This window comes from Eschrichtius robustus, chromosome 14 (genome assembly GCF_028021215.1).
Source record: "Eschrichtius robustus isolate mEscRob2 chromosome 14, mEscRob2.pri, whole genome shotgun sequence".
Taxonomy (NCBI): Eukaryota; Metazoa; Chordata; class Mammalia; order Artiodactyla; family Eschrichtiidae; genus Eschrichtius; species Eschrichtius robustus.
The window spans coordinates 26,387,061-26,403,808 of NC_090837.1; the positions used below are offsets into that span (position 1 = coordinate 26,387,061).

General features: G+C 54.1%; 1 long non-coding RNA gene across 1 annotated transcript; it reads right to left on the reverse strand.

Annotated features, from left to right (window-relative positions):
• Positions 1-877: 877 nt before the first annotated feature.
• Positions 878-4,523, reverse strand: LOC137776258 (uncharacterized). Its single transcript, XR_011076181.1, has 3 exons — positions 4,367-4,523; positions 1,754-1,841; positions 878-1,157 (listed from the first exon to the last, which is right to left on the reverse strand). It is a non-coding gene; the product is annotated as an uncharacterized lncRNA (long non-coding RNA).
• Positions 4,524-16,748: the final 12,225 nt, after the last annotated feature.

Sequence of the window (16,748 nt, forward strand, 5' to 3'; positions counted from 1 at the left end):
GCCCTCTGGGGCTCTGCGTTCAGAAGGATTCTGAGGTTTCATTCAGGCTCAGGGGAAAGAGAGCTGTGATAGATTAGTGATGTCTGCCCAGGGCAGTAGACGGGAGTTGATATAAGGGCCAACCGGTCCCTTCCAGCTCTGGGGGTCCTGGGTCCTACCCAGGCAGGATAGGGCAGGGAGGCTCACCTTACACAGGTAGACGTTGGTGGCAGGCAGCTGGATGGCCGTGTGCTGCCATGCCAGGTACTCATCCACACGGGTGTGGGCCTGCAGTTCAGGTGGGTACCAGTGTGCCTCTGTCTGGCACTTGTGGCTCAGGTATAAAAGGATGGCCACGCTGCGGGCAGGAGGTGTCAGAGATCTGCCCACCCCGCCTGGGCGGCTCCATCTCTTACTAGCAGGGAGATTTGACTGTGCCAGTGCTCCAACTCCACCCCCTGGGGAGGACCTCCCCACAGCCATGTCCCCTCCAGCTGGCATCTTCCCCCACCAAACTGCTCCATTCCTCCCTTCCAAGCTCTGCTCCTCCCTGGGTTTCAAGCCCCCTCCCCCCTACTACTACAGCCTGCTCTCTGCCTGGGGACCCAGCTCTCTGGTATCAGGGTCCCTACTCAGAGGGAGGGAGGCAGACCTGCCACAGACACCCCATCCTAGGGGGTCTCCAAGTTCCCTTCCTGGGCCAGTTCTACCTGGTGCTCAGAGTCTGGGGGAGGGGCTCGGAGGGTCCCCCACTCTATTGTTTTTTGGCCGCACCTCACGGCCTGTGGGATCTCAGTTCCCCAACCAGGGATCAAACCCGAGCCCCTGCAGTGGAAGCGTGGATTCTTTTTTTTCTTCTTTTTTTTAATAAATTTATTTATTTATTTATCTTTAATTTACTTTTGGCTGTGTTGGATCTTCGTTGCTGTACACGGGGTTTCTCTAGTTGCTGTGAGTGGGGGCTACTCTTCATTGCGGTGCGCTGGCTTCTCGTTGCGGTGGTTTCTCTTGCTGCGGAGCACAGGCTCTAGGTGTGCAGGCTTCATGAGTTGTGGCACGTGAGCTCAGTAGTTGTGGCTCGTGGGCTCTAGAGTGCAGACTCGGTAGTTGTGGCACACGGGCTTAGTTGCTCCATGGCATGTGGGATCTTCCCAGATCAGGACTCGAACCCGTGTCCCCTGCATTGGCAGGTGGATGCTTAACCACTGCACCACCAGGGGAGTTCCAAAAGTGTGGATTCTTAACCACCGGACCACCAGGGAAGTCCCCTGACTCTTGATCCCCCTTGGGCTCCAGGCACTTGGTGCCCAGTTTCCATCCTCCGACAAGTTCTGGGAGGTGGTTACCTTATTACCCCATTTTACAGAAGAGAAGCCTGGGGCATGAAGCTCTGTGACCTGCCCATGGGCAAAAAGTGAGGACAGGGGACGGGCATTCAGAGCCCAGTGCAGCCCCAGGGCTGCCCAGCTCCTGTGACTCTGAAAGGACATGTTCAGACATGTGGGGAGGGGCTCCCCTCAAGCCTGGGTCTTCCCCGGTTGCATCCAGGTTGTCCAGGCCTAGGGGGTGGCCTACACCCACTTCCACTCTGAAGCTCCCAGCTTTAGCCCCAAAGCAGCCTCCTGGTCCAGCTCCCAGCCCTCCGAGCTGGATTGGCTGCAAGGAGGAAGGGGTCCAGCAGTCTGGAAAGATCTTCAAGCCAGGGGCTACCAGCTTTCTGTCTGCCTCCTTCTGCCTCCCCCCAGCAATGAGCCCCAGACCCAGGGCACCTTACCTCTCGGCCACCAGAAAGTCCCCATCCCTGAGGGCAGGCACCTTCCCCAGGGGGTTCACCTTCAGGAATTTGGGTTTCAGGTGCTCCCCTGGGGGGCAGAGAGCAGAGGAGGCTCAGCGCAGGGTCTGGCCCCTAGGCGCCCCCTCCATGGAGCCCACCTAGCTCTGCCCACCCTGTGCCAGCTCCACAGGGTGCATCTCGAAAGGGATGCTGTTCTTCCTGGTGAAAATGCAGATGGCACGGCAGGGGGCTGAGTACAGGTCCAGAAAGAGCTCAAGCACCATCCCTGTGCTTCCCATCGGCCCTCTACTCAGGTCTACAAAATGGGGGCCATGGTCTGGTCCATGCCCCTCCCCGAAGCCTACTCCCTCCACAACTGGCTGGGCGCCCAGCCAAGCCGCCACACCTCATGGCCTCTGCCCCTGTGAGGGGCTGGTCACTCGTTTTTCAAAAGCAGGGTCCCCAGCCTGGTCCTTCTCCACCTTCATGGGGCGGTGCAAGCCGGTGGACATTCCCATCCCTGCTCTCTTCACCTGGCTGGGACCACCTCCCCACTCCCACCCCCACCCCCGCTTCCCTTCAGTCTAGGCAGCTTTCACTGTTCTTCAAGTCCGCTGCGACGCGCACGTCAGGTTCTTAAGGATTTCTGTCTTCCCTCCCACCATGCCTGTGCCACATACACCCCACACACACAATCCCACACACTCACAGAGTCATACACACACAGAGTCTCACACACACACACACAGAAACACACACACAGACACTCCCATGCCCACCCCACCCCTCTGAGTAACTATCCCAACTTCCTACTGGGACCTCCCTCTGCCCTCCTCCCGTGCCCCCCGAACCCCCGCCCCTCAGGCTCAGGCCAGACCCTCCATCACCAAGTGCTGTCCCTCCACCTCCTGCATCTCTTACCCCCCAACCAAGACCCCGATGGCCTGGCAGCCTCACCAGCTTCCAGACTCAGCCCTGCCTCCATCGAGACTCTCACCCTGGTGCACACAGCACAGGACCAGAGGTTTCCTTTCTTTCTTTCCCTTTCTTTCTTTCTGTCTTTTTATAAATTTATTTACTTTATTTATTTTTATTTTTGGCTGCATTGGTTCTTCGTTGCTGCGTGTAGGCTTTCTCTAGTTGCGGCGAGTGGGAGCTACTCTTCTTTGCGGTGCGCGAGCTTCTCACTGAGGTGGCTTCTCTTGTTGCAGAGCGTGGGCTCTAGGCACACGGGCTTCAGTAGTAGTGGCGCATGGGCTTAGTTGCTCTGCCGCATGTGGGATTTTCCCGGACCAGGGATCGAACCCATGTCCCCTGCATTGGCAGCAGGATTCTTAACCACTGCGCCAGCAGGGAAGCCCCTCCCTCCCTCCCTTCCTCCCTTCCCCCCTTCCCCTCCTTTCCTCCCTTCTTTTCTTTTCTTTCTTTCTGAATTTCCTCTTTATTTCTTCTTTGCTTCCTTCCTTTCTCCCTTCCTCCTTTCTTTCTTGATTTCCTTTCTTCCTTTCTTTTCTTTCTGGATTTCCTCTACCTTTCTTTCTTCTTTCCTTCCTTCCTTCTGTTTCTCCTTCCTCCCTCTTCCTTTCTTTCTCTTTCTTTTTTTCTGGATTTCCTCTTTCTCTTTTTTCCTTCCTTCATTCCTCCCTCCCTTCCTCCTTTTTTTCTCTTTCTCTCCTCCTTCCCTTCTCTCTTTCCTTCTTTCTCACGTAAGGAACCCTGGGAGACTGCCCTCCCTTCCCTGCCCCACCCCACCTATAAGCAAATAAATCACTCTGTTGAAAATAGAAACGTGGGGACTTCTCTGGCGGTCCAGTGGTTAAGACTCCCCGCTTCCACTGCAGGGGGCGCACGTTCGATCCCTGGTCCGCGCGAACTAAGATCTCGCATGCCCAGGGCGCAGCCAAAAAAAAGAAAGTAGAAATGTGGGTAAGGGAACCCCGAGAAACTTGAAAGCATGGTGTGCTTTCACCTGTGCTGTTTCGGACGCTTATGGGCCATTCCCTAAACGTTTGTGTTTGGGCTCGCGGTTGGTTGTAAAGAGCCCTTGACTATAACACAAAGCGAAGGCTTTGTGATGATTAAAGACCGTGCGTCGCGTCCTCTCGAGACCCTGCTAGGATGCAGCCACGGAATAAGAAGCGTTCTTCACAAATGACAGGAAAAGGCCACCGGAGAGGAAATGCAAGAAAATTCCCCAGGTTTACGCCTAAAAATGTAAATCCCCAGTGAAACCAGCCTGAGAATCTATCGGTAAGGAAAAAAGCGCAACGCAGTAGAAAACTGGGCAAAAGATAAGAACTTTTTTCTTTAAAAAAAAGAAAGAAAATCAGTGTTTTTCTTGCATTTGCTGTTTTTCCAGCGTCTGACTCAAAATAGTCAATATGCCAGAGTAGCATATTTGGGGGTGACTGTTCTGACTTCCTTCAATTATAAACACATACCTAACGGCAAACACCAAATTCCCGAGTGTGGAGGTTGAGGTGGAAGCACCCGAGGGCTTCACTTAAGCCCGACCCACGTGGGGGATACAGGAGTAACTTGTATATTATTCTCTATAGTAATAAATTAAAACCTCCATACTAATAAAAAGGTCATTGCAAAAACAAAACTTACGCCAGACGGCCCTTCTCTTGGACGCGTGCCTCATGCCGGCCCTTGGCACAGCATTTTATCAGACCTCACTTTGCCCCTCTGGCAGACACCACCAGCACACAGACCCTCGGCCGCCAGGCTCCAGGGCCCCCCCCCGGCTCCACGGCCCCCCTCGGCCCCGTCCCGCCGCGCGGAGCACGCTGGGACCTGCCCGCCCCGCCCCGCCCCGCCCCTCAGAGCACAGTCTCTCAGAGCATCGCCCGGAGCGCGGAGCATGCTGTGGGCGGACCCACCACCTCTCAGCCCTCGCCCCTACCCGCCCCCGCGGCCCCGCGCGCGGAGCTTGCCGGGAGGGGGGTTGCCATGGCAACGGTCGGCGCGCGCTGGACCGTTATGGTCCGCTGACACGCGCGGCCATTGTGCCCAGGGCCCCCGAGAGCGGTGGGTGGTTCCGCTATTGCCGGGCGGCGGCCTAGGCTGAAGGGAAGGGGCGGGAAAACCACCCGGGAGGGGGGCCTAGAAAGCGCCGGGGCCTGTGGGGCGGAAGGGAAGGGTCTGCGGCCTCGGAGCTGAGACCCCGCCGGGCGAGGGCAGAGGGTGCAGTCTCCGGCCGTGTCGAGTGGAAGGAGCTGTGCAGGGTCCCAGAGGGGGAGACAGGAAGGCGCGAATAGAAGAAGGTGGACTCAAAAAGTGGAGGGAAAAGGGGAGGTGGAAGAAACAGAGCTGGCAGACCTCCCAGCAGAGCTGAGTCCATGGCGTCATTCCCCAGCCCTAGACGCCCCATCGCTGAGCAAAGCATAATAGACCCCTACTCATTTTTGGAATGTCAATATTTTTTACGCACAGGATAGGGGAGGGGAAGAACGGTCAGGGAAAGGGGAGCGGGCAGGGAGGAGACCTGAGTCAAGAGCCCAGTTCTGAAGCAGGAAGGGTCCTCAGAGGTTGCGTTCACGTGTAGGTGGAAGTCTGACCACAGCTCTTTCTGGCGCCTAGAGCTCTCAACCACTCTGAGTCTTCCCTCTACCTGTGGGAGACTTACCTTTGGGTTAAGGAGGGGAAAGAGGAAGGGACAGATGGACAGTAGCAACGCAAGGAAGGGATGCCAATGGGAGGAGGAGAGATCACCATGGAGGCCCACCCTGGTGAGAACTAGAGACTGGTTTTAAGAGAAGTCCCTGTCATGACACCCCAGTCCCACCCATTTCAGGGCTTCTGGGTGAGGTGGACCAAGTCTAAGACTAGGGGGTCCAGGCAAGAAGCCTCACAGTAACCCTTGTCAATAAGAAACTTCACATGGGACCCCCCCCCCATCTTGTTCATGCTTTGTGGACACGTTACCACTCATCACGCCAGGGAACATCACAGTTGGGAGGTTATTGAGCTCCCCAAAGTTTTCTGAGGCTGCCCTTGTCATCTGTAAAGTAATTGCAGCTCTACCCTCTCCGGAGGTGGTTACAGAGACCTAGTGAGATGCTGAAAGTGCTTTTAAAGGGTGTGGGGCCCTGTAATGCAAGGACGTGTTACCAGAAAGCCCAGTCCACGTGGCTTGGGGAGCCACTGGGGAAGGAAGGGACTGGAGCCAACCTTACCCAGCCAGGGCCTGCTGCCACCACTTGTCAGCAGGGCCAGGTTGGCTTGATGGGCTGCCAGTCTGTTTGCCCTCGTTCTCCCTGTCCATGCTCTGGGTCCAGAGACCTGGATTTGAATCCTGGATTTGTCACTTACTAGCTGAGTGATCTTGGGCAAGTCATTTCACCTTTCCTGCTTAAGTAGAGCTAAGGTGGCCTGTGAATGAAACCATATAAACGGAGGCATTTCTGGCTCCAGAGGAAGGCTGCTGCTGTTGGGGAGGAGCCCTGGCCAGGAATCTGTTAGAGACAGTTATTTTGTCACCAGCTGGAATGGCATGGGACAAAGCACTGCAGCTGTCCTGACCTCACCAATTGCCTTGACCTCATCCCTCATGTTATGCTGTCATTTTCAACACTGTCACCTCCTTCAGCCTTAGCATTGGCCTTGGCCTTAGTTTCCTCCTGTGTGACTTGGGGATGATGATTCCTGCAGGAATCAGTAAGCTTGGAATAAGGAAGCTTTCAGGTCACATTACAGTTCACACGCATTAGGTGGGGTATTCAGTGCTGAAGAGCAGCAAATGGGATGGCCTGGTGTGAGAACAGAGCTGTGGAGAACATCAGGGGCCCGTTAACAGCCAATAAGAGTCTGACCCATAAGCACCAGGGCGGGGTGGGCGGGGTGGGGGGGGTGGGCGTTGAGTCTTGACTAAAGAGTCGGTTGGAAAAGCAGGCTTAACAGAAAAACCGGGTCATTGTCAACACACTCAAGATGATAAGCAACCTTTTTTTATGTATAAAGCGATTATTTAGATTGAGAAATTATGAATTTTAAAAACAAGTACCACAAGCTCAAGAAAAATATCCTGACATTCTTCTTAACTGCTGGACACACCTTCACCTTTCAAATACCCCCTCCCCCAGCCCCACCCCTGTATTTTTGGACTGCAGACTCTTTGATTACCTTTCATTGTGACAATGATTTTAGATTTCCTACACAGAAGAGGTGATTCCCCCACCTCTCCTTTGGCAGTAAGTGTGTCCCAGGAAGCCGTTTATGCACCAAGATGTCAGACACAGGAGTGACTTCAAATCCCGTGGACATATCCCACTCAACCCATATGTTAGTGATCCCCCAGTTTTACCTTCCCCCTTAGCCACATCCCAAATGCCCAAATGCTCACGGGATATGTGTGATGGAGGAAATTTGCAGTGGAAAAACACAATGGGCCTCAACCAACTTGTAAAAGTATTTTCTGCAAATTTTCCAAAAGCACCTGACAACTGAAAGCATGGCTAGGGCCCCTGAAGGGATAAGCACATGCCCTGAAGCTTCAGCTCTGTTTACTTTGGCTGTAAATCCCCCTCTGCTCTGAGTAATCACAGCTGTGCCAGGCTCAAGTTTAGCGCCACCGGAGAGTTCAAGGGAAGATAGTGTACACCTTTGACCATTGCCAGGCACTGGTTCACTCTCTAATTTTGCCTCATTTTGTGTTGACACACAGGGTCCCACACCTACCCACCCTGCTCTCCTCCTCCAGTACACACAGCAGGGAGGTTCCTGGCATTTGTGCCCACCCCCCCCCCCAAAGCCCTCCTCTGGACAAGAAGAGGGTCCTTGGCCCTGAGCAGAGTTCTCCCTGCTGGGCCCACCCCGCCCTCTCCTGCACACACAGGGCTGGTCAAGCTGATCCTTGAGCCACAGGCCACTTCCTGAGCGGCAGAGGGGTGGGAGCCGGCAAAGCTGATTCCCGTTCAGGTCCCAGACAGGTCTGGCAGAGCCCCAGGCCAGCTCCCCTTAACCTGCCTGTCCTCTGATAGGACAGGGGAGGGGAGACGGGAGAGGAAAAGTGTAGAAGAAGAATTGGAAGAAAAGCAAGAAGGCCTCGGCTTGGGAGGGAGGGCAGGGGGGTGAGGACGGGCACCGGTCCTGCGGCTAACTTGCTGTGTGACCGTAGGGGAAATCTCCTACTTTACCTCTCTGGGCCTCAGTTTCCCCTTTAAAGTAAGGCCACTAACACCTACCTCACAGGGTTGTTGTGAGGATACCACGAGGTAATGTCTGGGGAAATTGCTTGGGAAATTGGGAAAGGCCACTCACATGGGAGCCCCTCATTATCCTTTTGGCTGAAGGGGGACAGGAGACCTGGAGGCCCTGGACCTGGCCTGGGCCTTGCCTCTTAGGGGAAGCCGCCCTGGCCTTTACTCAAAGCCGACCCTGCCTTAGGCGGAGCAGCAGGCGGTGCCCCTGAGAGCGCTGGCCTGAGGTCAGAAACTCCAAGCTCAGTAAGTGAGTGCCCCAGGCCACTGGAAAAGCCTGGAAAACTGAGGGGTTGCTGTTCTGGTGCAGCCCCAGCTGCCTCTCCAGGGACTGCAGGGAAGATGAGCAGCAGAGGCCGGGGACCGGGGAGGACAGCCAGCACAGGCGGTGATAGGGCAGCCGTGGGGCCCGGGCCAGGCAATGAGGAGCAAGGGGTCCAACTCAGCAGGGGGCTGCGGCTTGGCGCTGACGGGCACTGGTGGGAATGGGGTACAGGGGCCTGCTCGCTTGCCCCCCTGGTTGGTTTTCCTCCACCTGGTACCTGGTGCCTCCATGATCTGACCACAGTCTGCCTCTGCCAATGTGTGCAGAGTGAGCCCTTTAAGAAACAAAAGAAGCTTACCTGAAGTGATAGTTTGGAGTTCATTTCCGGCCAAGAGCATGGGTGTTGGGTTCTGGGGATGGGCTGGCAGCGGTCAGGGCAGCGAGGCCGCATGGACGAGGAGGAGGAGGAGGCCAGGGAGGAGGTGGGGACGGGGCGTGGGGCTGGGACGATAGGTCAGCAGCCTGCTGGGGGCCTGGGGCGATGGAGAGAGACCGTCCCACGCTGGGCAGCTTGCACCCCTTCACCCCCAAAGAGAGTGAGGGCGGAGCTGAGCACCCACAGGGCAGGCTGGGCCAGATCCCAAGAGAGGCCCCAAAGGAGCCGAATCAAACCTGCCCACTTTCTTTTCCCAAATTCATGGGTCCGCGCTATTGCTGCTGCTTGCTGAGCAGAGTGGTGGGTGGGAAGGGGTGGGAGGGAAAGGGCCCTCAGGGCCGCCTCAACTGTTTCCCAGGGGGAGGGGTGCGGGCCCCATTCCATCCATTCCCCTTTGGGGCCCGTGGGCAGATAATATTCCCCCACCTCAGCCGCCTCGGGATGGGCCAGAACCGGGCATCATTGAACTCCAAGGGCACACTAGAACCCAAACCAAGAATTCTCTCCCTAACCTTTCCATCCTGAATTAGGGCCAACCTCAAAGTCCAAATTTGGCTCAGACGTTCTGCAAAGAGATAAAATGACAAAGATACTCCAATTAAAAGTCAACATAGGGCTTCCTTGGTGGCACAGTGGTTAAGAATCCGCCTGCCAATTCAGGGGACGCAGGTTCGAGCCCTGGTCTAGGAAGATCCCACATGCCGCGGAGCAACTAAGCCCGTGTGCCACAACTACTTAGCCTGCGCTCTAGAGTCCACGAGCCACAACTACTGAGCCCACGCGCTGTAACTATTGAAGCCCGCGCACCTAGAGCCCGTGCTCCGCAACAAGAGAGGCCACCGCAATGAGAAGCCAGCGCACCGCAACGAAGAGCAGCCCCCACTCTCTGCAACTAGAGAAAGCCCGCGGCCAGCAACAAAGACCCAACGCAGCCAAAACTAACTAACTAACTAGCTAACTAACTAAATAAATAAATCTATTTTTTAAAAAAAGTCAACATAGAAATGCCCTCTCTCGTGAATTTCCTAGGGTGAAATTCATATCAAAAAATTAAATTCCTTTGCCCTTTTAGGTTAAAGTTCAAGGAAATAAAAACTAAAAGTCTTAAGGTCCGAGGATTGAAGCCCAAAGCCTTCCCAGAGAGCCCAGCTGTTAACTCCCTCTCCAAGCATCCGTGCCAGCCCAGCCACACGCATGGCTCCTGGAACGGGGTTCTTCTCCACACCTCAGGATTTCCGCTAGCCTGTCATGTGCCCCACTTTTAAAGGATTCAGAGTTACTAGGCCCTGCCCGCCACAGAGAAATCAACCCCTCGGGCAGCCTGCAGGCTGCTGGGTGTCCTCAGAATCCAGCCAGTACTCAGCCCCATGTGGATCTCTCTTCCTGCTGGCTCAAGACCCAGGCAGGAATGGAAGGAGAGTGGACAGGAAAGAGGATGCCAGCCCCCGACCCCACTCCCTGAGGGTTGGACCTGGTGGAGGGTTAGCTTAGCCCAGTGGACGCTTTGGGCGGGGCAGGGAGCAACTTTGCGTTCCTTCTCCTCTCTGAGTGCATCTGTGCCACTCCTGCCTTCTCACAAATGGCTGTGGACAGCCCAGCTGTAGAGTCTCATTTACGATACCTTCTTTCTTCCAGAATGTTCGAAACCTCGTAATTTTCGGTTTCCCTCTGGGCACCCAGGGCTGAGCTCTGCCCAGTGTCTGTGCATCCTGCCTGGAGCAGGTTCCTGAACCAAGGGCCAGGGAGCAGCCGCTCTGCCCGGTTGATTCTCAGGACACTGTCTGTTCTCCATCTGGGATACTCCGGCCTGGCGTGGCAGCTGTTTCTGCAGCCTCGTTTCCGGTGCGAGGCTCTGTGCCCTGGGAGCATGCTGGCTGTGCTGCTGCCTGCGGCTCCAGGCTGAGCCCCGTGCACTTGTGCTGTGTCGGCTCCTGGCGGTGGTTTCATCCCTTTTCCTGACCACACAGAGGGCTGGCCGTTTTTGTTGGATTCCAGTGCCTTCCCTCCTTTTAATACTTTCTCGCCCAAACATTTTACTTTTTCTGACATATTCCTCTAGATTTTGTCTCTTGGGGTCTCCCAGGGCAAGAGAAAGAAAAACCAGTCAACTCCGGCTTGGTCACAGCACCCACTGTTGAAATAGCCCCAGGGCTCCACCCCAGAGACCCAAGAGTGACGGTCCATCGGCCACTCTCCCCGCTGCCGGCTCCTCTTGTGCCTGGCTCTGCTCGCCTCTGGTAGGGCTCAGCTGAGCCTTCCTGAGACGTAATCCCTACATTTAAAAACATGTTCCCTTAGGGCTGTGTGATCCCGGACCCTGCCCCCCAGTCTTCCCGTCCCAAAAGGCGTCCCCAGATCTTCTCAGTGTTTGGTGCTGATCTTCCGTCCTTGCATTTGCCCGGATCCTCCACAGCCTCTGAGAACTGCTGGCTCGTGGATGGCTTCTGGGTCTCACAGAAGCCATCTTGGCCCTGAGCAGAGTTCTCCCAACTCTGTGTGGAGCGGCAGCCCCTCAGGAGTGTTCTGAGTCACCTGGCTCCCTGGGTGGCCTTGCCTTGTCCCGAGCCTTGCCCCCCCACCCCAGGGAGCGTTGCTGGCCCCTGCCTGAGTTGCTCTGTTGGCCTGGCCACTCCAGGGTCCCATCAGCCCCTTCATGTCTGCCCAGGCTGTCCCCTGACACCCCATGTTCTTTTGAGGACATTCCTCTTATTTCCGCTGCTCCTGTTCTGGGAGTGAGACTAGGGTGTGTTTTTCAAACCACTCCAGGCCCTTCTGGCTCTCCTCAGTGAACCTGACGCCTGTCCAGACGGCTCCCACTCACGCCTTTTGCTCTGCCTTGCTAGCTTTGGGTGTGCAGTGATCTCTTTGAGTTGTTTTACTATCTCAACCCCTCTTCTCTGAAGGGCCCCGACTGCTGGCGATGCTGTGTCAGTTAACAACCCCGCACCTCCTGCAGGCCAGGCAGGCTCTGTCTCCCAGCTCCAGGGATGAACCTCGGATGTACTTGGAGGTGCAGGAGGACCTTGCACAGCCCCTGTTCTGGCAGCAACTCATGGGTCACCACCTCCCTGTGACTGACCCAGGAGAACACCCACCCCCACCTCCGCCCAGAAGGTGGAAGCTCTCTGGAGCCCAGGCGAGGCCTCCTGCGGCTCACAAACCTGCCCACAAGGACCCTGCTTACATAGCAGGTGGAGATTCTCATCAGGACCACACAGCCTAGGCATCAGCTCACAGCACCAAAACCCCGTGGGGCACTGCCAAGGCCCCCGGGCAACCCCAGAGCCTCAGACTTCACATGGGCTACTGTGTGGGGTCACTGGTGTGGACTCAAAGCTTGACTCCAGTGTGCAACATGGTGGGTTTGAGGGGCCTGCGTAGACCACTGCTTTCTTCCAATTCCAATTTTGGGGCCTCGGCCGTAGCGTGGGAGTCATAGGGTGTGCCAGAAGGCAAGCAGCACACGGCAGAGCCCAGGACGGCCTAGCCGGCAGGTTATGGGGGGGGCAAGGGTGGGAGGGCTACTTTAGGGATGGAAATACCTCACAAGGAAATGTGAGGCCATGAGGGGGAAGGGCCCCCCACCTCAGCAGGCCCACAGTGGCTGGAGGCTCAGGGAGGCTGGGGGTGGGCTGGAGAGCAGGCAGCCAGTGGGGCAGCTCTTGTCAGGCCAGAGTCGGGCAAGGTCTCGGAGGGGTGGGGGCCTGGGTAACACCTCTGCATGGTATGTGGTGATGGTCTTCCCTTCCCTTTCCTTTCGTGTGTGTGTGTGCGTGTGTGTGTATGTGTGTGTGTGGTCACTCGTACTGTGAAGTATAACATACACACAGAAAAATGCATAACAGTTTAACAAGTATAACACAGACACTTGTAAGAAGAGTGAGGGAAAAATATCACTGCAGCCCCCATCCACTCCTGTGTGCCCTGGCCCGGTCAGCTCCCACCCTCCCCGCCAGCCAGCCCACTGTCTTGATGGGAGGGGAATTGTTTCCTGGCTTTCATCACAGTTTTACCACCTAGGCCTGGACCTCTGAACAATGTAGTTTGGGGCTCCCTGATTTTGAACTGTAAATAAATGAAATCGATTCATCCATAGTGGTAAGTGTCCCTGTAGCTTGTTCATGGCACTGCTGTGTTGTATTCCATGCCGTGAATAGGCCACAATTTATTTATCCATTCTGTTCTTGATGGACATTTGGGTTGTTTCCAGATGCAGGTTTCTTTAGGATCTATACCTGGAAGTGGGATTGTGGGCGGATTAATTACAGCCAACACGATGGGTGGCAGTAGCATCTTGTGGTGCCTTTAATTGCATTTCCCTGATCTCTACTGAGGTTGAACAACTTTTCCATTTGGATATACTGTTCTGTGAAGAGGCTTATAAAATCCTTTGCTAATTTTTATTGGGTTGTCTATTACCAATTTGTAGCAGTTTTTAATACTATCTGGATGTGAACCCTTTAGGTGTAGCATGTCTTTTGACTGTTCATGGTGTCTTACTAATATAAGGTCAGATGTGTCCATCTTTTCCTTGGTCATTTGTGCTTTGTGTACCTCATTTAAGAAATCATTAAGATGATATTCTCTTCAATGATCTTTATGTCTTTAATTCACAGAGAACTGATTTTTGTGTGGGTATGAAATAGAAGTCCAATTTGCGCTTTCTCCCCATGTGGTGGCCAGTGGCCCTGCACAGCTAATTGAATTGTGCTTCCTGTCACACAGATTTCCAAGCTGCCCTGATCCTGTATCAGGTCCATATGTGTATGTAGATGTCTGCCCCGTGCTGATTTCACTTCACCTTATTTATATAGCTTGCTAAGAAATCTTGACATTGAAAAGCAAGTCCTCCCACCTTGAAAATGTTTTGGCTCCTCTTGGCCCTTTGGAGTCTCATAAATGTTAGAATTTGGTTGTCAAATTCCACCCAAAATCTGTTGGAATTTCTATTGGGACTGTGTTGAATCAGAGGGCAGAATGGAGAGAAGTGAAGACCACACTGCCTCCAATCATGGACGTGTGTGGTCTCCCCACTTATGTGGTCCTTCATTGACCACCCCGCACCCAGGTGTTAGTTTGCTCTGTAGAGATTGGCACCTCTTGGCTTCATTCCCTGATACAGAGCAATGTACTCTCGAACTGTTCGTTTCCCTTACTCCCCGGCCAGCTTCTCTTCTCTGCACGTATGAAGTCACATTCTGTATGGTACCTGTAAAGTCACATCCTATTCTGGAAAATGTCTGTTTCTGCACCAGTCTTCACTGTATTCTAACTATTCTTTGTCTTGCTTGTCTGGTAAATATGGTATTGAAGTGACTCAACAGGGGCTTTAAATGTCAAACTTGTATGAATTTACACCCTTCGAGTCTTCCTTTGGCCTTTTTTATCCACCCATGATCACCAGGGTCCTTATCCTTGTCTACACTTGAAATGCCGGTAGGGGGGCTATAAAGCCTGCACTTGCTTCTCGGCTTTGTCACTGTGTTTTGTTCTGACTGGCGGCAACTCACCAAGGAATCAGCCCTTCACGGAAGGATTCATTCCTGGAAATGGGGCTCCCCTCCTGAACCTTTCTCAGAGCACAGCTCTCCTCGTGCTTTGCTGTTGGTGGTGTGGAGGCCCTGGGCTCTTTGCTGTGAGGTGTCCCTGGTATCAGATCAGTCACGCAGTCTGAAAGGCTGATCAAGCTGATGGGAGGCTTCTGCCACCTCTTACTTGGCTGCTTCCCTGGGGGCAGTGTCACCTGGGTGTCACAGCCCCATGTGCTGGTGGGCAGGGTCACTCACCTTCTTCTCCGAAGCCATGCACTCACCTCACCGGAAGGGGCCTAGTTCCGGCCCCCCACCCCCGCCCCCGCTCCCAGTGCTGGAGTGGAAGTCTGGGCGTTCACCAGAATTTAAAGAATAGTCGAAAGGCATGAAATCCAAAGGGTCTTTTCACTTCTTTCTGAACAAGAAGGAAATGGGCTTATTTTAGAATCAAGAATATTATCCTCTGAATTACCAGAGAGCAAAAGAGGAGACTTGCTCCCTGAAGAGTTGGGTTCTCCCCGGGAAAATACTGGAAGGTTCTGACAGAGAGTCCACCTGATTTCCCCGCCACATTGCCTTTTTTTTTTTTTTTTTTGGCCGTGCTGTGCGGCATGTAGGATCTTAGTTCCCCGACCAGGGGATCGAACCCGTGCCCCCCGCAGTGGGAGTGCAGAGTCTTAACCACTGGACCACCAAGGAAGTCCCCACATTGCTTTTTTGACTGGCCAATTTTATCCTCAGGAAGGTCTAGGCTTATGTGTTAAAGTAACAGTTCAGATGGGCATCGCCCCCCCCCATCTCCCGCAGAGCTAGTGGTGGGAGGGAAGAAGCTCCTTAGGGAGCAGGGCGCTGGCACCAACAAGAGGTCCTAATTCATAAGCTAAGTTGACAGCTTTGGAATTTGAGGCAGCTCCTTTTTACTGCTAGCATCATCGATGTGGCCCGTGAGCACTTCATCCACGCAGTACTCGGGACATCTGAGGCCCTGGGGCCCAAACTGGGAAGACATTTGCAACTCATGGTAAAGGGTTAAATTCTCTGATATATAAAAAGCTCTAAAACAAAAAACAGCCCAGTGGGAAAAATGGACTTGAGGATTTGACTTAGTTTCCAGAAAAGGAAAAGGTAATGGCTATTCACTAGAGGAAAAGACACTCCATCTCTGAAGAAGAGAAATGCAAACTAACACCTTCTGGGGAAAAGCCTTTCCCCACCAGGCAGCCCAAAGTCAAAACAGGTGGGGATGCTCCTGTGCCAGGTGGGTTGGTGCCCTAGACCCCCTTCTAGGAGGGACATCTGGCCATATTAAAACCGCATCGATTTTGACTGACTAATCCTACTTCTAGGAACCTATCCTCCAAATATACCTACACATACGTGGACGCCAACAGCGCAGAGCTAAGAGCGGAGGGATGGAAAGAGCTCGAACGTTCTCAATAGGGGCTGGCTAAGTAAGTAACCATGGCCGGTCCCAACAAGGGAATACTGGAGACTCTTCAGGTACTGAGATAGACTTTTAAGTAAAAAAAAAAAAAAAAGTGCAACCTAGTGTAGAATATGCTACCATTTGTGGAAAAAAAAAAAAAAGTTGGGGGGAGGGGTGGGGGTGTTATATGTGCATAAAATAGCTCTAGAGGGATTTGAGAGAGGGCTGCCTGGTGGAGGGAGGCGGCAGGAGGGAGCTTTCTCTTTGGGGATCCTTGGAATGCTTTGAATTTGAGCCATGTAAATATATTACCTATTAAAATGAGAGCAGAATTAGGAAAAGAAACCAGGTGGCAGAGGGGCATGGTGGCAGAGACTTCCCATTTGTAGCTTTGGGATTTGGAGCCCTGTCTGGATGTTTGGGGGGGTAGACTTATGAGAATATCAAGTCCAGACCCCACTGTCCCCAGATGGGGGGGCTGAGGCTCCAGGAGTGAGGGGACAGAGCCAATTTCTGAAAACTGACCATTTTTGTCTCTTTTATGTCGGCTTCAAACACAGAAGTGAGGTGTGCTCACTTCACTAGGAGGGGAAATCTGGGCAAACGGCGGCTGGTGGGTTTGCAATATGGCCGCTCCCCCCTCCCCCCACGTCTTCCAAGCCCATTCTGGAATTCTCCCTGGGAGGCCTGGAGGACTGGAACCTGGCTTTGCACAGCTGGGAAGAAGGGCTGGGTGGCAGGAGAGAGCTTTACAAAAACAAAGTTTTGGGGGCCAGCACTTAGTGCAAAGGGGGCCAAGGAGTCAAGGAAGACATCAGCAGCCCAGAAACACTGGAAACTTCCTAAGCTCTGGGATTGGCTGACCTCCCCAGATAATACCAAGACCTGTGTGCAGGCACGGGCCCGCTGCTCCCTGCTTCAGCTCCCCTGGTGATCCACATTACTCGTGTCCCTGAGGCTGAGCTGTCCTGTCAGCTCCGTGGTTTAGGGAATATGTAGGAAAGACATGTGGTGAATCTCTTCATTTCACAGATGGGGAAAACTGAGGCCCAGAAGGGGAGCCAAGCAGGCTCTCGACCCCAGGGTCCCTAAGATCAGGCTCCCAGGGGAAGCAGGCCCTGAGGCAGGGGTCTC